We start from the raw sequence: 23,470 nt of genomic DNA, 5'->3' as shown, positions 1-23,470 counted from the left end.
TTTTTACAATGCTTGGTATCGCAAAAAAAAAAAAAGTTTTTCACGTTCGTAACACACTAGTCGGTAGTCAGAACCGTCTTCAAGAGTGGTTACGTCCCTGAGCTGCGGATGCCACAATATGGGCAAGAGGACAAGGAAGCAAAGATAGGAGGAGAGTAACAAAGAGGAAATTGGGAAACGAATGACGGTTCGAAAAGGAACAAGAACGACAGCTATAGGCAGAAAGTAAAAGAGAAAGAAAACACAACAATGACAGTGTTTTAGCATGAAAACTCACGCGAGAGCTGTTATCAGTCTCGTTCTGTCTTCTTTCTGCTTGCGCACAACGAAACATTCTCGGACAAGTTGTGCTTGCGTGTGTCCTTTCCTCTGTCCTCGTGAAAACGTTTCCGCGCTAAAACACTACATCAAAGATGTCGCACCAACAAGGCCAGAAGTGAATCCTTACAAAAAATTATAGCAGCGAAGAAACTGAAAGCACGTGGAAGCGGAGAAGATGAAGGACTGAGCCAACAAAGGAAAGACGGAGTGGACAAAGACACGAAGAAATGAAAACAGAGACAATAAAAAGGACAAAAGAATGAAATACAGCAATCGTGTACATCACTGAACAAAGGGGGCGGGGGGCAGGGGGAGGGAAGACGCATCTTTGTCCAACTTGTCTTATAACCTCGTAACGCGACGATTGTCCATCGTGTAGTGATTTCACATTGTTCAATGTTTTGTATTTTTACTTATTTGCTTTATCCTGCTCTCTGTGGGATATATGTTAAGTTCACGCACGTAGAAAGGCGGCATAGAGACAAACAGGAGCTGTCCATGTGTGAGAGGCTTACAAGGATTCCGGTCAACAGCAAATGGCTTCGAAGTCGAAAGCTGAATAGGGAACAAGGTCCGTAAAGGATGCAAGCGTGCAGCAGATGCAACGCAAACAAACACTCCCTGTCTCATCGGAGAGAAACGCCAGAAATATTGGCGCAAACAAGACTACTTCTTTCGCGCGGCATCTGTCGGGATAAGGACGGAGGAAAATCGCTCTTGTGCACACAAGCTTTTGGAAGTGGGTTACCATGGTCTTGAACTACTTGAAACTACTTGAAAAGCACTTTACCTGGACTGGCTGAAACTCGCTGAAGGGCCGTCCTTGTTGCCTCGACTCCCACTTCCCGACTACCGTACAGTTTTCCTACAACAATCACCAGAGGGAACCCTGGTGTTATTGTCTACGGGAGCTGCAATTCAGCCAGCATCGGAATGGTGGTTAGCGTACGAATTTGCGTAAGATTCGTCCTTGTGACTCCAAACGGCTTCGTGACTTTGCAAACGAATCATTTTCAAGAAACATATTGTGTTACAAACGCCACAATTTTCAGTTAATATGCATGTTAGGAAAACTTATTGCCTTCGCGCGTTTAGAAAGATCGGATTGCTTTAAAATTTAGGCCAATAAAGGCAGAGAAAGCATAGCAAACAAAGCCACAACACGTGACGACACAAGCACGAAGATCAGACAAATCCACGTAACAGCCATAATTCCCGTGGTAGTTGAAAGATAGCAGCGACTCTAGTGATTTTTTGTAGGAAACTAGGCCACCTACCCCATAAATGACATCAGCATCCGAAAAGGGGCAACGTCTTTGCTTGCTGCGCTAGATGATAGTTTGTCATATTAATGTTGCTGAACTGTTTACAAAGACAAACACCTAGAAAAAGAATGCAAGAGTGCAGAGCGCCGTGTGTTCCTGATTGAAAACGTCATTGAAAGAAGTGAACGTAACGCATATGCAAGCGATCACCTAGGCATGTGCGTACTCCGCTAAGTGTAAAAACACATGCAAAGATAGGACAATCGCACCTGTAAAACGCAGCTAGTCATACCTCATTTTCTCCTTGAAAAAATTATGCACATTCATGTAAAACAAGCGACAGAGTAATAACACATCGTATTTTCATTTCCTTACAATGAATGCTTCATCGATCGCCTTGTTAGTTAAGCGCTTCGCTTATGCATAACTTTGTCACATTTTCGAAGTATCGCAGCCACGAGTCATGCGTCTTGTGCTCTTTCTTCGTGGTAGCGTCAAAACTCAACAGGCCAATGGCGTCAATGACCTGGACTGAAATCTGGCACTCCAACATTTCCCAATATTGTGCCTATATTTCTCTCGAAACTTCGTGAGAGAAAAGAATTATCTGGCTTGACGTTAAGTTGTTCACTTCGTTACTTCGAAGATCTTAAAGCACTACGCTACAGTAAGGCATGTCTTGTAATTGAAACCATTTCGTTGAATAAAATGTTTCGTATAATCACGCGTTGTTAAATCGCGTTTTTACTGTATTTACTGTATGTACTATATACTGTATGTACTGCATTACTGTATTTTACTGTTTTACTGTATTTAATGCAGTATGCGATTTGCTTCTTTACAAGCTGAACGTGTAAATGCGCATTTCTCTCTCTCTCTCTCTTTCTCTGACACACACGCTCTCTCTCATCCATGGATTGTCCCCTACATGTTGGCGACAGCGTATATTCAAAAAACATGCTGAAAGCACTGTGAGAGAAAACGACGCAAAACAAACAACAAAATAGAAATACATATCGACCTTGGGAGTCTCGCGGATGAGCTCTTCCCCGAAAACAGGCGTAAACAAGGCTATATTTTTCGCATGTGACATCTTCTGGGAAAAATAAAAAGCAGAATAGAACAAAGCGTCCCTAAAGTGAGCTGTTGGTTTGATCTATGAGTGGAAAGCTCTTTGACTCGTCTAGTCGAATATGTAGGGAAGCGGTAGTTTGGTGAAAGCGGGCGCTCGGTAAAAGTGAGAGCATTATCACTACCGTTCTTTTGTATAAGCCTTCCAGCGTCGGAATAATGCCAAAACTTATTCCTGCCTGACTCAGAATCGATTGCTCAGTCCTTTTGTCACTAGCTTAGAAACAACTCTCCCTGAAGAATTTTCAACGTATACAAGTGAGTTCTGGAAATGTAGCGCATTACAACGACAAGAAACGTATGCTTTAGCGCCTAAGATCAAAGTTGGTGTGACTTCATTTAGAACAAAAGGCTTATGAAGAAATAAAATGTTACGACCGCTTTTATGAGGTTTCTGCGTAAAAGAGAACAATTGCTACTGTTGCCTCGAACATATACGTTTGTATTTCGTGTGATACAGAGCGCTATCGACTGACAAATGAAACACTACAATGCGTTTCTCAGTTTGCTGTCGTCCTATACGTGCAAGTGGTTGGTCAAGACATGACAGTGCACTGCACAGGTATGTAGAGAAATGTCAGAGCCACCAACCAAAGTCGTCTGATGCAAAGCTAGCCGGGCGATTATCAATTTGCCAGATGAAAAAAAAAAATGTGTCCCACGTGCTCTGTGCGTGCCACTGTACCCATGACGAATATAAGCGGTAGTCAACGGATGACAGGTTCTTATCAGCAAGTTTGTGACGGAAATAACACGATCTGTTTTTAAAAGGGCAACGGATGATAATTACATACTAGAATAGCTTACTTCGCTTACAGGCATTACTTCTTAAGACAGAGTTAATGTTTGCTTTTTGAAGAGAGGGAAAGTGCTCCTGAAATTCTTGGAGAGAATGCGAAATGTTTGCACATCAGGCAATTGATTTCATCAAAAAAAGAAACACAGTTTCTCGGCGTGCATGAGAAGACCACACACAGTTATCATTTGTGGCATATGCAGAAACGAGTACTTTCTTCATTTCTTTCTTTTTTCGTGCATCAAAAGATCCGGAAGTACAAATAGTCAGCTGCACGGCGAGTATTGTGGTAGATAGAGCTACAAACAGCTGTCGTAAATGCGACCTCAGGGCTTCCGTACGAAGTTGTGCGAGCCAAGTCACGACCCCGTGCGCTACACTTCCACGCCCGAGGTTAAAGCATCACGGCTTTTGCAAAAGTGTTTCCGATGGCTGCATGCTAAAGCCTTTTTTCTAGTTACCGCCACGTCTTATCCACAGCGCTGTGACAAACCATTAACTGACAGCGTTCAATTACTCTTCGCTGAACGCCCTTTAATTACACTATACGAGCGCACCTGACACCTAACCAGACCCGTTGAGCTCGTTACCTGTGAAAGCCCGCAGCGTTTAGCGATCAAAGGAGATCGTCACGGTGTGACTACTACTCAGCAACGAAAAAAAAAATAAGGACGAAGTTGACTGGAATAACTGATTACCAACGAAAGTGACATATGAGCATGAACAAGAAAGAAATAATAATAGAAGCGGGCCAAAGCAAACAGTATAGTACTAAATCACTGTGCGAAGCAGCGTGCGCTTTCTGCTAGGGCGCCCTAAAGAGTGAAGTAAATCATACAAAAAAGTGCAGAGCATGAAGAGAACAAGGAGAGGTGTTTACGAGAAACCTTTATTCAGAGCGCGTAGAAGCTAAGCGTGGCAGAGAGCGCCACTGGCGCGTTCACCGTGCACGTGGGGTTTACAACAAACTGTGCCTCGTCTAGTACCATGCAGCATAGCAGGAGCTGCGACGCAAATCCCGTCAGCTGTTACGTTCACAGGTTCTGTGTCATTATATGAATGGGTCGACAGAGTGTACATAGACTTCAGGTTGCCTACCTCGCTTCCTTATCGGTTTGGCATCTCAGTTACATAAAGAATGCAAACTACGTCCTTAACAAATTTTGTTCTTTTTTGGTTTCGTGGTACATAAACGTGCAAAGAGGCCGTTTTCATGAAGCCTGCAAGGAATGTCTGAGGAGTGCTGATGCCAGAACTGCAATGGCCACCTGTAAACACGCTGCAAGCTTTATTGTAAAACCTCTATATTTGCTCCTTTTCAACGGCCGAGTAGCTCGCCAGAAATTAACTTAGATCGCCCTCTCTGCCTTTGTTGTAATTATCTATCTCTCAATACTAAGGCTATTCTACAGACGGCTCAAGCAAATTTTTGTGAAGGCCAGCACGCACTTAAGGCGTCGTGTCTGACTATATTAAGTAATGCAATCACACCGGCCGTTGAAGAACTATTCTGAGGAGAAGGATGTTGCGCCTGATTCGACACCCGGCCTTTATAAAAAGTTCGCAGACATTTATTCATAGAGTCATGGGCTTTGGATGAATCAATTAATTTAGACTGCGTAAAACCCAACTGTCTGTGCATAAGCAATATTTGTACTGCGAGTCCAGATGCGCAATAAATTCCGCAAAGAGAAAGGAATATTCTTATGATATTGTTACGTTGCAGAAGTCGCATGTAAAGATGTATTTACAATATTTACAAGAGAGACAATGATGCATAAACAAGATGGCTGTCGAGACCGATTCTACATCTAAACGTCAAATTGTCTCCTGACTGGCGCCACTCTTGGTTGCGCCGTAACATTATCATACGGCCAGCAACGAAAAGAGGGAACAAAACAGCAAGGGAACGAACGTTTTGGCGCTGTTTTCCGTATTATGACGTCATGCCGATAAACCCGGCTAACAATAATATTGCATCCTTATAATGCATGTTGCAGACGCTTGCCTGGCCATACACCTTGCAAAGTACTACAGATGCCGAGGTTGACACATGAACAAATGCATTCATTCATATTACACACGCAACAGTGACAAGTAGCTACAGTGACTAGACTAACCAGAATAATTAGAGTAACTTGAAGTAATTAGTAAGTATATAGGCCTAATCAGAGATTGAGCGCTTTCAGTCAACGGTTGCGTGCAGAACGTATATAGACTGCGCCAGTGTAAGATGAACAGAAGTTAGGCAGGCGACTAAGACGATAAGATATCGGTAGGAAGTACACGTACCTATTTGATCAAATCATATAATTTTATCATTCTCAATCACAAAACATACACCTGCGTTTGATGATTCACAATTGTGGTTAAATGGTGAGGTAGGCTACATTAGAGAAGGCTATATAGTATTCACAGTTAAAAAAAAAACCGAGACTACTCTCAACAAGCCCGCTGCACGGTTTTAAATGTTGAAAGGCCTAACCTCCACGCCGAGCGTGAAAAGCGCGTGAGCGGGAAAAAAAAGAATGAATGCGGGTCAAAATAAAAAAGCCGCCTACGCCAGTTGCCATCACTGCGACTACGTGAGTCTATCAGCAAGCTTCGCTTCGTTCCTCTAATGATGTCGTTGCTTAGAGTGCATTCTCGGCAGAACGCGCCGCACGGACGCGCATTAAGTGGATAACACTGCACGCGAGCGAAGCGTCCCCCGGCGGAGAGATTAGGCGACCTTCGCTCAACGAACGACGCGCCACTGAGCATTCGCAGTCACGTGATTACTCAGCGCCGGCGCTAGCGGTGGGTGGTTGGCGGTTGCGAATATACGGGGGAGGAAATGTCGTTCCTGCGCATGTGCAGCGAAGGCTGTGCATATACGAGCCCGGTCTGGCGTCAAAGAGATGAGACGAGCTCGCGTGTACACACACTCACGCCAACGCATCCTCTCGTCCAGCCAACCGAGTCCGTGCATATGACACATCTCGCGGTGTAGGCGTTGTTTACGCGTTGTGACGTGCTTCTGCGACTTGACATTTATGCGGAAGGGGTCGACCCCGTCAACACCAGCGAAGATGGCGAGTACCTTCACGAAGTTATCAGCCCGTGCGTATAGTTCTGGATTACGTCGAGAAACCGCCGACATAATGCTTTGATAACAAGGGGCTGCCAAACCGAGATAATCTGATGGTACTAAGGCTTGTCTAAGGAAAATACTGCGATGCTAATGCGCAGCGTACGGATGTTAAGAATATTAAAAAAATAGTGACAGGCAGTAAGGGAAATAGCGCTCGCTCTGTTTGTATTTCAGACACTTAGTACGCTAGTAAATGCCGTAGATGACTCATTTCAATTCTGCGATTACAACATGCCCCAGGGCCATTAAATAAATAGTCCATTAACCGTACGAAATGCTTAATTACTACTGTCCACTAGAACGGTCAGTGGTTTGAACAAACGAACGAGCAAGTATTGCGACCTTCTTATTCATCGACGTCCTTGTTAAGTTAGGTCTTGTGACTGTTCTATGGACACCCTGTTTTGTTTATTCGAAGAGCCTATTTTTTCTTGTTTCTTTATCGCGTATTCCTTTCGCACATCACTGTTATGTGAAGACTAGGTGAGTTTGATTCTTTACCGCCGTATTAAAATCCCGACCTGATATGGTAGAATTCACAAATATAAAAAAGTAATGGTAATCACGTCGGCAATTTGCACACGATAGCTTGCTCAGCATAAATTATAACTTTGTGTGGAATTCCTTCGTTTTTAATGATCAAACCCAGCCAATACCGCCTGAACACGCGGTATAATGAACCGACCACCCGCTTCGTTCGGAAGCTGCAGCCTTCACTGTTGTCGCAAGTTGAAAGCAAACACTGAGCTTTCGTCTACATCGTAGAAAGAGGGCTTTATCCTTCGCGTTATAATTAACGGCTCCACTGCGCCAACATCACGTCGCGCTTCGATCCCGTTTCCTTATCTCCCGCTCACCGCAGCTCTACGCCCGCGGTGTGTGGATGTGTCCAAGTGTGAGAAGAATAAAGGGAAAACAATGAAATTTTTATTTCGCCCTCTCCACGCTCTTTGCGCCGTGCTGTAGTTTTAAAGGAAATTAAATTATTGGGTGCTGCGTGCCAATGCCGCGGTCGGATCCTGAGACGCGCCGTAGTGTGGAACTCCGGATTAAGTTTGGCCACCTGGGATTCGTTAAGGTGCACCTAAACCTAAGTGCACGATCGATTTTGCATTTCGCCCCCATTAGAACGCGACCACCACGACCAGGATCGAACGCGCGAACTCGAGATCAGCAGCGCAGCTTTAAAGCCACTAAGCTACGTGGGCGAGTACCTAAATGTGCAGAAAACGCCGGCCGCATACACTATGTTGCTTTTACTCCTTAATCCAGGTAGGCCCAAACACCATAACACATCAAGAAAAATTATAACGACTTGCTAATTTTTATATCTAGGAAGAGTACATTTGTAAATGAAAAACAACAGCGAAATGTTGTTTCAGCACATAATCAGTATAGGTAGAATGAAGCTCTGAAGATAGCTACAGGCTATATGTTGAGTTTGCAATGCTTAAATCAGGATTTGGAGTTATCAAAACGACCGAAGAAATTATGCATCGGGCGTGGTGGTGTTAATTTTATAGCGGGAGCTGCAGTGCCACAGTAGATTTTGGTGCACATCAGTTGCCTGCAGATTGTTATGTGGGCTTTCAAAACGTTCCCATATTGAACGTGTGTGTATGCGTGTGTGCGTGTGTGTGTGTGTGTGTGAGAGAGAGAGAGAGAGAGAAAGTTAACTTGTAGCAGGCAGTTAATGCGACAAGGCAAACAAGGTGGCCAATCTTTTAGGTGCTTATTAAGCGATGATAAGATGCCAAAGTAGGGTATACCTCAGTTTCTAAAATTTTCATGAAGGCTCACTAAGGAACAAGCATGCTGCACAAAACAAGCAATAAGTAAACAGTCACTGAACAAAGAGATAGAGAGAGAGAGAGAGGAGGTAGGTGATAATTGAAACGTGAGGAGGTTAACGATGCTGAGCCCGGTTGGCTATCCAGAAGGGGGGAGAGAGGACTGAAAGGAAAGAAGTTCCCAGTAGGCAGGAGGATTTATTGGTGGGCTAGTTTGCATTTACTCAATGACACATTGTAGCGCGAAGGCACAATCCCAAAGGAGACACGCCTGTAACGTGTGTCTTTGGGTCTCCTTTGTAGTTGCACCTTTGCGCTACAATATGTCATTAAGTTCACAGTTTGCGTGCCCTCGCATGGACAAGCGTCCATCGTTTATAGTCATCACAGGTGGTTATAGAAGTCGGTGGACCTCAAGAAGCGCAACATCGCATTGGTGGCTTTGACCATCGCATTTGCGCCGAGGCCGCGCTCATTCTGTCTGTAAAAGGGTCGTCTAGTTTTTCTAAAGCAGCCCGTAGGGCATGTTCCTTACCTTCATGGCCTTACCGGCACAACAGTACTACCATAACATGCAGGCATTTCTGCATGGAACACGCTGTGGCCACTTGAAAACTTGTTATTTATTTTGTAAAGTGATTAGGAGTGAGTCTCCTAGTGCTTACCAATTTATGCACAACTTGCTCAAGCATACAGAATATGCAGAACTCCGCAAGATGAAGTTTCGCGAAAACAGAGGGAAACAAATTTCACCCACAATAACAACACTCTCTAATGCGAAATTTGAGCACAGCTCTACACGTGCTTTCATTTCGCGATATATCGAGGCAAAGAATTTGAGAGAGACATGCAGCAGAGTCTGAAATCGTCGAAAATATGATCTGCGTGTCAAGTGTGTCGGCTTTTACACATGACTCGTCGAAGGTTCCGGGGTAATCGCTGGTGCCGCGTGGCTTCTAGAAAGTACTACACCCTTCGCATCGCGCATACGATCAGACTACAAAACATTCGCAAACTATGACAACCGAAACAAGCGCGAACGAGACCAAACCAAGCAAATCAAACAAGCGCGAGCTATAGATAGCTGACTCAGGCAGACGATAGTACGAAATGAGCGGTCCCGGCTGGGATCAGTAACGACTACGCGTCGAGTGGTTGGGCAGATCCGCATGATACCAGTTTTCCACGCGCAAGTCACTGAAGGGGTCGCTCTCATTGGTATCCCCTGATCGTGGCTCGCATCTTTCATCTCCCGCTCCGCGCTCACTCCGCGCTCACTCAGTCTTGAGGATGAGCTCACGGCTCATCCTCAAGTTTGACAAAATATTGTTAAAAGAACATATACATTGAGTCGTCATGCGTTCGTATATTCCAATGCAGCCAAGCGGGTCGGTCCAGCGCGCAATGAGCGCCGCTTTAGAAAAGCAACAGGGCTGGCATGATAAGTTCGCCGAAAGCCTAGGCTGACGAGGTCATTGAACTCTAGTCTTATTAATTTGCGCAAAGGAAACCAGAAGAAAGAAAGCAGAAAAGGAAAGGAAAGAAAGAAAGATTCAAGTCATCTCCATCAGTTTTTGCTCAAAAGCATGCATTGCTTACGCGGGAACTTGCAGAAAGGCAGCAAGATGATGAAGTTACGCGCAAAGCCCAAAGTGAGAGAAACGGTGAAGTTTGCATATGCAAACAAAGAAAAAAAAGAGAAAGTAACTCAAGAACACAACAAATAGGTAGACAGGGCATGCACGGCGAGCAGCTCTGGAATGAGCCGCGCTGGCAGAATGCCGTGAGGAGAGGTGCTGCATGGGAAATGGGTGGATGTGGTTGGGAAAGAATGCATGCATGCGAGGGCTTATTTAAACAGCCAACGAAGCCATCGTCGACTTCCATCGACTGCTGCGCACTCAAAAAAAGAAAAAGAAGAAAGGTGCGCGTGCCCATGTAAGCTGTTCGTGCCACCATTTGCAGCGATGGCCTCCCATCTCAAGAACGCAACTTTTTGAGTTCCCTTTCCGTATCGCTCCCACTGACTCTTCCCTCTCAAACGATGGTGTTTAGCGTTTCTCACAAAGGAGACTTAATTTACTGCGACATGGTTGCCTCGTTGCTTCCCCTTTCACCCTCTATGCAACCTGCGCTCGTAAGAGAGAGGAAGTGCGTCAGAGGGAGAAGGATCCGATGGGCGCCAGATGGCGCACTGAGCCGTGGGACTGGTACGAGCTTCTAGGCGCGCGTGCCGAGCATTTTACGGTGGGAATAACATTTTGTGTACTTTATTTCGTAAGCGGTCGCAGGTCGCGCGCGCCGTCTCTCGCTTCCTCGTTTGCATTCCGACCGAGACCGGGAGGCACGCGGTGCGACTCGCGCTCGCACAGTTCACCGTCGTGGTTTTGGCGAACGCTGGAAGAAGGGCGTTCGGAAAAGGCGTGTCGTGCAGACGGCTTGGCTTTAACTCTTCCATCGAAGCTTATTCGAAGGCTCGACTCGGCGCACACATTGCCTGCACACATCCGTGCAGCATTGTGCAGCAAGCAAATACTAAAATTAAAGAAAATTATAAAGATCAGAAGGGGCTAGCTGAGAGCGGGTCATACTTTAAGCTTGCGTTATGTACGCAAAGACAGCGGCAAGAAAACACAACAAACAAACGGTGCGCAGACTTACAACTGTTTTATTAGTGTTAGATCACGCATATATAAAGAATAAAATTACGATTGAAATAGAAGTGTAAAAAGAGAAAGGAAAGGAACACATGAAGATTGCTCAGGCTCACAAAAAGCCAGTCACACAGATTACTGGTTATTATGATGCATTCTGCACAAACGAAATTTTCGCTTCAGTTAGCTGTGCAGACAGCATGTTGACACACGTTTATCCATCCGTACTGGGGACTCCAGATTAATTTTAACCACTTGGTAGTCTTTCAGGCGCATTCGCCGAAATCTAATTACACGAGAGAATTTTTGAACTTCTCCTCCATCGAAATGCGGCCGCTGCGACCGGTATACAGACCGTGACCTCGAGCTCAGTAGCGCAACGCCATATCCAATAAGTTACCATGGAGGGTATATGCCCTGATTTCGCCGGTGCGGACAGTTAACGTCAAGCTAAATCTATCTACTCCCGTCCTTAGGCGCTGACGAAGAACGATGGTTTCACAGCGGAGCTGTATATGTCTACCGCGCACCCCCCCCCCCCCCCCCCCCCCGATATATTTTTCAATGTCTGTGCCTCAAAACTCCCACGCCCACTGTGAGGAGGCAGCGCAAACCAGTGAGGCATGTGCTGACAGCTAGAGTAACAAGAAGAAATCTAAGAAACCACCCGGATGCATGCTATGAGCGTCCCCTTCGGAACGGGGCGGTGGGTTGGGCCATTAAGCTCTTACTATATTGCCTCATGTCCTACCTACATAATGCATAATACTGCACCCAATACTACATAACGGTGCCCTCTGTGAGCAGGCCTGGCGTAGCAAGAGGAAAGCAGCGCAGATCGTGCCCGAGAGGCTGCCCGTAAGCATCGGGCTCGACAGGAAGAAAGGTGCCGCAAAGCGGAGAATGCGGCGAAGCGACACAGGTACCACGCCAGTAAATTGCACGAGCACACGTGTGCGTATGCGAAATATCAGAGGGGCTTTCTGGGTAGACATTTCTGACTCAGTTGTGTGGTGTGCGACAGACTGGGATTAGAGAACGATTTGATGGTGATAGGTAACGTTCGAGATGTCGTGAAGTGTGAACGTACTGCGGTTTTGATAGTTACCCCAGCTCTTAGCCAACTGCGCGGTTTGGCTGCGCAGAGGGCACGGTAATGGCTGTAGCGCGCATCGATCATTTGGCGTGACAGGTGGTTGCTAACAAGACATCTGCTGCATTTCTGCGCCTGTGCAAAGAACCCAATAGGCAGTTTGCGTGCGCGGGTATGGGGACGCCGCGTGTAGTGCGTACTGCCGAAGAACAAGCTGCTCACGAGGCCCAACTTGGGGACCACAGACGCGAGCGTGAGCGAGAGCGGCTGGTGGCACGAACCAGTAAGGAGCCTGTCGAGTAGGCTGCCCATAAGCGGCGGGCTCGAGCGCAAAGTCCCTTAGAACGTGAAGCGATTAATGCGGCGCAATGATGGAGGTACTACGCTCGGAAGGCTGATACTTACAGTGGTGCGATGCGCGATTCCGCCGTGGCTTCGTGTACAAAACATTTGGCTTCAGTTGTGTGCGTGACCATTTGCGGTATGAAAACGACCTATCGGTGATTGCGAACGTTTCTTACCACGACGTTTACAGCTCCGGTGGTCATCGACTTTCGCAGGGCGGAAGGGCCTTGAATATTTATTGCTATGGCAAGCATATAGACACTCCAGACGCACTTTTGCCGTCAGCGTCGCCGTGATGTTCCGTATAAAGTCCAAGAGCGATAACACCGCCCCCGCGCGTCGTATGCGGTATGTGCGAGTGAAAGCACGCGAGGGAAGGCGGCGATCGCGGCTCAATCTGAATGTCGCGAAGGAGGAAACCGGAGAGCAAACGCACCGTCTTTCGTCGTTCGTCGCAAAAGATCGTGGGAGAAGGTAGGGAGGTGGGGGGAGGGGGGTGGCGGCGCTGTGCTGCGGCAGCAACTGCGTATTTCACGACTGGGCGCAAGGAGAACTGACAATCGCGGCTCAATCCCGCGCGCGAAAAGGAGGAAAGCAGGGAGGCAGCCCGGGAGGAAGGGGGGACGGCTTCGACTCCTCCAACAAGTGCGTAGTTTGCACGGCAGCGCGCGGTTGCGCGCACCGTACCTTGAAAGGGATCTGCAGACGGCTCATACCTTTGTGCGCGCTGTGTTCTTGCCACTCTCGCGTTGAAGCGATAGACAGCATGAAGGTCACGTCGCTCGCTGCTGCTGCCGCGCTTGCTCACACCAGCGTTTTGACAGCGAGCGTCAGCGCTCATTGCGTGTGAGGTGTTCACGTTTGCTCGTGCACGCTGACACCACGGTTGTTAATTGAATTAGTAAACGAGTGTTTTCAAGTTTATATGGCCGACAAAACTACTGTCCTTACTTCGCATAGCTGTCTATACTAATTATACTGGCGGCGCTCCTGAATAAGGCAGCGTAGAAAGCTTATAGATAGGCGTGCGACTACGACTCGCGCACGCCTGTTGGCTTCCTACATCAACGTTCTGAGACGCCTTCAATACCCAACGGTAAGCCTTACTATCGCTTTCAATGCTTCCTCTTCGGGAGAATTGTAAACAGTCGTCGGATCAGTTTTGACTTTACTAGTTTTTTTCCACTGTACACTGCGTGATGAAGTTACAGCTTTCAGAATGTTCACCCGTTTTTCTGTGACAAAAAAGTGCGGCGTTGGTGTGGGTCGCGTTGCTTGGAAAGAAGTTCTGCGTTGCTGGTTTTGCAAGTAAAAGAAGGCTTACTACAATGCGCTAACCCATCGCTTGGTGCTCCAAACGATTTGCTCCTACTGCAACGAGAGATATCGGGTGAGAGTCGCAAAGCCACGCGGAAGTCAGAAACGGAAAGAAAACACTAGCCGAAGCAAGGCGAACTGCACTGCTGAACAATCGGGGCACTTTGTGCGCCATTTGCCTCAGCCTATGCACGCAAACCAGCGAAACTGGAGTACTCCAACTGGCTCGATATTGTGAGTCGTGTTCCAGCGTCGAGCCAGCAGCGACGAGTCTCTTAGTTCTAAGCGGAAACCCCTATTCCGTTTTGCTCTGGTAAATCGAAACCTTTCAAAGAAAATGGGGGTGGGTGGTAGGGGAGGGGGAGAAAGTCTACGCGGGAAATAAAAATTATGTAAGCTTTAGTTTTGTTTCCTGACACAGCATTTGCTTACATAGAGAAAAGGTCGGACGAAAAATGTGTATAATAATTGGGGCTCTCTGTTTTTTATTTCACCTTTTACTAAACTTCATGTAGTTTTATTTATTTTTTTACAGCGAAGCTGTATATGGCTAGTTCCTAGCAAATCGGTGTCCGTAGACGACAAACTGTGGACCGATCTCGAAGACAGTGCAAGACTGGGCCGACCCGAAGCGGAGGTGAAACAGGCTTGAAACACTCCACCAGCTTCCAAAAAGAATAATATCTTGGCTCCAAATACAAGACGTATCAGGTATGAAGCTGATAAGAACAGATACTACGCTTTGACCCGCGTAGGCTATGTCTACGTTCGCACCGCGCTCTGTTTTTCGTCGTTCCAAGTGCTTGCGTATCTTCTTGCGTATCTTCCGCTCTCCCGTGGTGGCGCTCCCATAGAGACGTCACGCGTGTCTAGTTTCTTCTGACTCCTCGGAGAGGTGGTCCCGTCGCCCACGAGAATGTGTATAAAAATCACGGTAACTGAGTCCGTATCGATGTTCAAAATTCTGTGTCACCTCTGGGTCATTTGCTAAACAGCTTCGCTGGTCATTCCCCTTCACAGAATGGAATGGCTCATGATATTTTATTAATCATTATGGCATTAATATTTGTTCGTTCCTGCGTTATTCTGAAATATGCTAAGAACAACAGCCCTAAAACAGAAGAAGGGAGGCGGGGGAAAATTACAGACTTATGTAAACAAAATATGTGCATTTTAAGTTGGAAGGGTGCATGTTAACTATTAGCCCCAATACCATTACGATTCTTTAAGAAAACTGGCACTACTTTGACAGAACAAAAGTTGGAACAATGACGACCTTTTTCCGTAGATAGGAAAATGCTAGCTGAAAGACACCGATGTCACTCTCAGCATAATTTAAGTGCGTATTTCGCAGTATCTCCAGCAAACGGAAGCAATTTAGGCACTAACTAGATTTAGTTATGTAATTACAGCTTGCCCTCTAGCGTCGCTGAGCTAACTATTTAATTACACTTATTTAATTCTTCCATTCAGGATTATTGCAGGTTTTGACACGTGCCACCGCGAATGACATGTTGTCGGTAAACGTTCCTCCTAATATCCGTTCTGTGTTAAATGACATAGTTAAAATGCTACCTAAAATACCAAATATTATACGTGAGGGATAGTACGCAATATAGGATATGATAGAAAATGATAACTTTAGCTAGTGAATGGGCGTAGAGTTTCGAAGCAATTAAACTCCAAATGCCGTACTTCATTTGCGTGCGATAAGAAACGACACACAGGCGCTACCAACACGCCCTATAGAAGCGATAAACTTCGCAGGGCAATAAATTCACAACATTACTGCTACCCGTTATATTAGTATGCCTAAATTCTATCTAAATACTCATACAAACCTTCTTCGTGGTATTTACAGTGTGAGCTACAAGTTATAGGCTACAATTTTCGCTACGTTATGACTGCCCCTAATTAAAAAAAATTACCGACGATTACGATACTACCTAATGTGAATTTTGAACGCAGCTGTCGGCGGCAGCGCTAAGCCTCTGCTCGGGCAGCAGCAGCGGCAGACGAAGCATCTCCACCGGTTGCGTTGCTCGTTGCTCAGAAACAAAGCGTGAACACGGGACGCATGGATCGCGTGGAGCGCATTCTCTAGCGGCGGTGGCGGCACCGCAGGCCAAATAGCGCATGCGCAGTGGGTCCGAAGCCCACGCCAGCGCTTTTTTTTTTCCACGCTCCCCGCACGCCTGGTCACCGCCGGCACTCCACGTCCCTCCTCACCCTTTCGCCATACCCTCCTCCACTTTCCGCCTCACGCTTCCGCTCCACCCTCCTCTCCGCTTTGCTCCTCGCGCCTCTTCGCTCTCGTCACTCTTTTTCATCTCCCGCTGCGCGCCGCGTTCGCTCTCATCTTTCGCGGTGCTCGTTCGCTCGGTTAAAAGTGACGCCGATGCTCGCCGCGGGGACGGGCGCCTAAGAGCTCCACTCCAAAAAAAAGAAAGCAGCTACTGAAGGAACGTTTGATTCCCAAGTTCGAGTCTATCAAGCGAACGGTGATGCTAACGTGCAGTAGTAGTCAATATGAGTCGTAACACGAAACACCGTGGCCCAGCAGGCTCAGGGACTCCACGGCAGCGCAGACAACGAAAAATTGGTTCAACTAAACGCTGTTACATCTATGCTGCTAGCGCCCCTGTTTCCAGAAATAGTGACTGGTGTATGAACTTTTACATATTTCTTAGTGAAAGAAAAATGGCCTGTGCATCCCTTCCAGTCACAGTTACGAGACTATAAACGTGTCAAAGTTACATAGTTTGATTTCAAGTCTCTGGAGACTGCATTAAGAGCAAATTAGGTCCTAGGATGATTACATTTCAATTTTCTGGATAATCAAGATAATAGAGAGAAAAAAAACTTTATTGTGCATTCGGTCATTGTGCGTGCTTTCATGATAATTGTATCGCAGGCACAAAAAAACGCATGTACAGTTTCAGACGGAAAAAATTATGAAACAGGAAAGATTACTCTTTCGTCCCATTGCTGTAAGGAACATGGCATGTGGAGCCATGTTCTAGCCGTAAAACATGCTAGCGCCTTCAGCAAAGTGATCGTCTGTAGCTATACACCGCACTTCGAAGTGGAATGCAGCCGTCTTAGGAATGCAGAGTTACACCAAGCTCAACGACCGTGGTTTTTTAAAGCTAATAGTTTTCTTTCGCTCTTTCACCCGTTTTCGCGGTCGGTGGCTGAAGGGCGGTGGTTGGCGATCGGTGGTCGGACCTACAGCGCATAGGCGCCGACGCAAAGGGTTGCGTTCGTCGCGGAACGCCAACTTTTTGAGTTTGAGCTTGCCCAGTATTGCGCTAAACGCAGGTAGACCGAGTGGAAAAGCGGTTTAGCGGGGGCGCAAACGCGAGTGGACTGCACGGTGCGGCCACCTGGTGGCGCAAAGCGACAAACACTGAGCTATCACTGCACTTACCACTTTTTTTAAAGCGAACAGCCACGAACTTGCGATTTCGCCGTGGCGGTGCTCCGAGGAGGTACATGACGTCACAATGCGCGCCTCGTCGCGGATATTTCTCCCTCTCTCTCGCTCCCTAGTCACTAGATCATATTCAATAGATCATAGATAATAGATCATAGAACAATAGATCATATTCACACTATCAATCAGGTGATAGAGAAATATGCGGAATATAACCAACCATTATATATAGCTTTCATTGATTATGAGAAAGCGTTTGATTCAGTCGAAACCTCAGCAGTCATGGAGGCATCGCGGAATCAGGGTGTAGACGAGCCGTATGTAAAAATACTGAAAAATATCTATAGCGGCTCCACAGCCACTGTAGTCCTCCATAAAGAAAGCAACAAAATCCCGATAAATAAAGGCGTCAGGCAGGGAGATACGATCCCTCCAATGCTATTCACAGCGTGTTTACAGGAGGTATTCAGAGACCTGGATTGGGAAGAATTGGGGATAAGAGTAAATGAAGAATACCTTAGTAACTTGCGCTTCGCTGATGATATTGCCTTGCTTAGTAACTCAGGGGACCAACTGCAATGCAGGCTCACTGACATGGAGAGGCAGAGCAGAAGGGTAGGACTAAAAATTAATCTGCAGAAAACTAAAGACAATGTTTAACAGTCTCGGAAGGGAGCAGCAGTTTACGATAGGTAGCGAGGCACTGGAAGTGGTAAGGGAATACATCTACTTAGGACAGGTAGCGACTGCTGATCCGGATCATGAGAGTGAAATAATCAGAAGAATAAGAATGGGCTGGGGTGCGTTTGGCAGGCATTCGCAGATCATGAACAGCAGGTTGCCATTATCCCTCAAGAGAAAAGTGTATAACAGCTGTGTCTTACCAGTACTCACGTACGGGGCAAAAACCTGGAGGCTTACAAAAAGGGTTCTACTTAAATTGGGTTCTACGCATAATGTCTTGGCGAAGCCTCCGTGTTTCGCACAGGCCGCTATTGCGGCGCGATCAGCCATGCATTGGTCAAATGACGGATGTCGCCTCCGAAATTCCGTTACACACACTTGCGTCATTTTTTTTTTTTGCTCTTCTTTATTCTTATTAGACATCTGACGTATAAAAGTCTTCACACAAGAATACGTGAGCTAGTACAAACCCTAAATATAAATTGCCACCATGAGTAAAAACAAAAAAGAAAGGAGTACGTATCACATGCCTTCGTCTCTCTTTAACGGTTTCAAAATTGGTTGGTTTTTGCGGAGGTATACGAGGAGAAAATATACAGAAGCAGAAAACACGCGAAAGCCGTTTTGAAAGCGAGCGCTGGTGTCTCATTCTTCTCTCCTATACAATGCTGTTCTTGCGCAGTTTTAAATATAGAATATTTCGCGGAGACCATTATCGGACGATAGAACTACCACTGCTTGCTGAAATCAAAGATCCGGACGTATTAGTGACACCGCGAACGAAACAAGTCATTCGCAATAGCAACGACCTTTTTCTATTAACCCTAATTGAAAATCGTCTAATACATGAGAAAAGGAACGAATAACCGCTCGAAGCTTTTCTTTTTCTGTTTTATGAAAGTTCACCATGAAAATCAACCAACAAGGCATAAAAGATCGTTTCGGGAAAGAATGCTATGAACGTCCGTAATTTATTTCTCAGATGTTTTCTAAGCATCACAGATCTCTATTAAGAGAGAAAAAAAAACGCAGCTACTAGAATGAAATATCGCAAAGAAAAAAAATCACACTTGCACGGCAGATACCACACACCCGCCTACTCCCCTTTTCCGAACTCTGCATAATCAAGACCTCTTTAAGGAACGAAGACGAAAGCCAAGGAAGGTGCGCTGTCGGTTATGATTTTGCGTCGGTTTCTTCACTTGACTCTTCCACGCAGAAGAAGAAGAAAACCACGGCAATAGAAAAAGTTAGAAACATTATCGCGCTATATAAGCAAAGCAATTAAGCGGTGGCTGTCGTGTGGTCATTTTGAGATTCTGATCGTAAGAGAATCGAATTCTCTTGTAGTGCGTGCTTTCATTCTAGCCGCTGAATCTTACATTTACTCTTCCGCGCACTTTGCTCTTTCTCAAGGATGTTCGCTGCATATTCTGGCTACTGCGTGAAATGTGTCTCGATTTAGTTTCATGCAGTGTACTGTCACGTTAACGTTTTAGTGACTTATGATTCCGCTGTGCAGGGAGATAGCGTTGACAATGATTACATTGATGTTGGCCTTCGCGTATATTTATACATCAAACTTGAAGAAAAATACACCTTAAAGGAACCTTAACAGAAAGAAAAGAAATAAAGTGCGACTACAAAAGGCAGATGAGACTTCAACTGAGGAAGGAAGGCAAATGATACAAAGTGCAGCCAAGAAGGATCGACTCGTCAGATTTTAATTGAATTCTTGGGGTTTTCTTACCAAACCTTCAATCTGATTATGAGGCAGGAACGTAGTGGGCGACTCCGGATTATTATTGGGCACCTGCGTTTCTCTAACGAGCACCTATTTTTTGTTTCTTTTATATATCTCAGTACACTAGCGTTTTTTTTTCCGTTTCGCCTCCATCAAGATGCAGCGGCCACGGCAGGGGACTGAGCCTGCTACCTCGTGCACAGCAGCGGACCGCCATAACCACTGGGCTACCACGTCGAGTTCTACAGGACGTTGAAGAGAGCAAGAGAGAGAGAGAGAGAGAGAGAGAGAGAGAGAAAGAAAGAGGAATTCACGAAAAGCAAGTCTCCGGCTTGCTACTCTGCACATAGGTTCGTTAAAGGGGGGTTAGAAATAAGCGAGGAGGACAGAGAAGAAGAACAACAAGAGCAACAACTGAAATAGGAAGCACTATAGGCGTTCCCTGATTCCGGTGGGTCCGCCCACCAAAAAGAGCTCTACAATGATTTAACAGTCTTTCTGTAGAATATAGAGTCACTTCTGTGTTGGAGAAATGTCTCTTGTGACAGAGGTCGTTCGTCCAACTTGCCGGGCACGCGCTTTGCTCAGCACCGGTTGGTGAAACATACTGGAGCGGCCTCTTCGACACGGCGACAGGGGGGTTCTCGTGTTGAACATGAGAACGCCGTTAGCAAATTAGCCTAACATAACCTAACCTTGACGGGGCTCGTGTTCCAACACGAACGCGAATCGAAGTAGCCTGTGCGAAGAAATTTCTGGACCATTTCAAATTATACCGATTGCTCGAAATCGGTGTAAGAGCCTTCCAGCGATGCATCTTTCACAGCCTATTAATATAGTCATATCTATTATATATATAATATATATAATATATATAATATATATAATATTATTCTTCATTATGACCATACACCAAGTTTTGTTATCAAAGGCTGTTCTACTATTTTTGCTCCAGTCCTTACGCACATCTTTAATCTTGCATTGCGTACGAGCGCTTTTCCTCCTTGTTGGAAGAATGCCGTAGTTGTGCCAGTTCGTAAATGTGGCAGCATGAGCGACATCAAAAATTATCACACCGTGTCCCTCATGTCTCCGTTTGCAAAAGTGTTTGAAATAGCTATGTTTACACATCTGTCATTTTTTAAAGCATCAGATTAGTATACACCAACATGGCTTTGTTCATGGTAGGTCTGTGGAAACAAACATTTTTTTTCTTGATGCTGTAGGACCCGCTGTTGCTAACCGAAGACAGTTAGACACCGTATACCTTGACTTGTCAAAAGCATTTGATGTTGTCTCTCATGATGTTCTTATTCATAAGCTCCTCAGTTACAGCGTTAGTACCAGCCTATGCACGCTGATTGAAGTCTACCTGTCAACTCGGTTAAGTTATGTTCGCGTTGGTGCTGAGTACTATTTGCCTTATGAATCAACTTCCGATATTCCGCAAGGGTCTATCTTAGGCCCATTATTTTTCAGTATCTTTATCAATAACCTTGAAGAATGTTTGCTTTATTTCCGTCTCCTTTTATACGCTGACGATATTAAACTTTACCCTGAAATAGAAAGCAAAATTGTGAATTATTACAGGAAGATGTGAATGCTGTTGCGGTGTGGTGTGCTTCCAACCTTTTGCACATTAATCCAAGACAGTTGTTTCCTTTAAACGCAAAATGTTCCATTTACTACACGAATACTCACTTGATAAGATTTCGTTGAAAAGAGCCAGTTGTACGCACGACAGAAATATTGGTTGACTCCTGGCTAACTTTTGAAGAACATGTTTCAAGCATCGTTAATGCATCCCGCAGGAAGTTAGGCCTCATATCAAGGATGACTAAAAAGTTTACAAATTTCAACTGCGTTATTCTCTTGTATTCTTCTTTTGTCCTCTCGAAGTTAGAGTTTAGTTTTGTTGAATAGAACTGTACTAATTTTGACAATTTTGCAAAAATTGAATGTGTTCAAAGACTTTTCACTCGTATCCTGTACGATCGATTTCTTGGACGCCTGTATTTTATGCCTATGGCCGTGTACTGCGCATGTTTAATATTAGACCTTTAAAAGTAAGGCAGAAATGCCGTGATCACTTTTTCTTGTATAAACTAATTCACAGCCACTTCTCCTGTCCGCGGCTAATGTCAGCTGTAACGTTCTGCGTGCCTCGCCCAATACTTGCATAATTCTAGCGTTTTCCACGGCCATTCCTCTTGCACCACTGACGCTATAACACGTCTCGTAACACAACAAAATACCTCGCGTCATGATCTCGATATATTCAGCTCTACTGTTTGCTCATTATCCGACTTCTGTCTTTGATTAGTACAATTTTGTGTTGCGTTTTGTACCACTGTTGTTCGTGATATTCTGTTTTGTTTTTCGATTTTATGTGCTTTGTGCAACACAAGTGCACCAATATTGAGGCGTAAAGCTGTTCTTGGCCACTTTCAGAAAATAAATAAATGAAAATAAATAAAAAATGAAATAATCATTATAGATATATATATATATATATATATATATATATATACATATATATAGGCTTCGGCACTCAATGCGCCGCTGAGCATTGCCAGTGTCTGTTAAATTTTAAAGGAACATTTCTCCAGCGCGCTGCGTAACACTCTTTCGCATCGAAAGCCGCACACGTGCAGTCGCGAGCAAAAATTTTGAGACCATGGCATCAACAAAAAAATTTAAATACCCTCAGGCGCTGCTCCGCGGCCTGGAATTGGTCTGATACATCGGATTGGTCAAACAAGCACACGTAGGCGTGCGCTCTTGATTTTAGCCGGAATGGCCAGGCTGTGGAGAAAAAGAAAAACAAAAAACATCGCGGCACCTTTGGTCCCCGAACTTTTGCTCGCGACTGTACATTTCAATGGTCATCCATATCACGTTTCATGCCCTAGCTCCCGTATTGCCTTATATTCCCGTTTCTCTGGACAGCAGCTGAGTGGAACGACCTACTTCTGCCACTGGAATCTACTGCTGCGGCTAGAAAGACCATGATATCACACTCATGGCCTTTCCGACTAATTACCCACAGGAACGATAACTTAAGTTGCATCACCGTAAAGAACAATGAATTATTTCTGGAAAATGTTACGTCACTTCTGAAACTGAAACAAAAGAAACTGCTTTAGGACTTCTGGAAAGCATCCTTCTTTATCGTATTACAGCCTGTGGTGTAACCTTGTACATATATTGCAGTGCAAACTGCAGTTCCTTGAACTACAAGTGAAGCGCAAGCGACTGCTCTACAGGGTGTTCTTGCGAAAGGTTTAACTAGCTTTAAAAATATCACGTATGACAGATAGCCCTATTATTGTTCATGAAATGTATTGTTCGAACAAGCGGACATCATATGCACGAGAAACTGAAATGAATCATTCACTAATTAATATAATCACTAATGAGGTTTTATACTAATTACCTTATAGCACATTGCAATTTACAATTTGTAGCCAGGGAGATGGCACGGTGGATTCAAGTGTAACCAATTTCCAGGACGACACCAGCTTCGAGATATTAATTCCCAACCTTTGCGAAACATTGGTGGTCCAGTCAAGTTTTCTTAAAAAGGTAAGTGAACGACAGTGCTCTTTTACTACAAGTTTGATGGCGCATATTTCGAAAATGATGTCATCCACAGAATTATCTTCAAGTGCATATTTCTTGAAGGCTCGCGGGCAACAATTTGTAGGTTGCTTCGTATGTCCTAAGCTAATTAGTTAAAAACTTAATCGGTAAATTTCTGT

The 23,470-nt window shown here is 45.3% G+C and overlaps 1 protein-coding gene and 1 pseudogene across 1 annotated transcript in view; one reads left to right on the top strand and one right to left on the bottom strand.

Moving 5' to 3' along the window:
- LOC126539619 (pyrokinin-1 receptor-like) overlaps positions 1-23,470 on the top strand; it is a 400,622-nt gene that overhangs the window by 11,801 nt on the left and 365,351 nt on the right. The window lies entirely within an intron of this gene.
- Positions 14,429-14,605, bottom strand: LOC126539653 (U2 spliceosomal RNA; annotated as a pseudogene).

This window comes from Dermacentor andersoni, chromosome 11 (assembly GCF_023375885.2).
Source record: "Dermacentor andersoni chromosome 11, qqDerAnde1_hic_scaffold, whole genome shotgun sequence".
Lineage (NCBI taxonomy): Eukaryota > Metazoa > Arthropoda > Arachnida > Ixodida > Ixodidae > Dermacentor > Dermacentor andersoni.
Note: the sequence above shows the minus strand (reverse complement) of the source record. Positions and strands in the feature narration are given on the sequence as shown.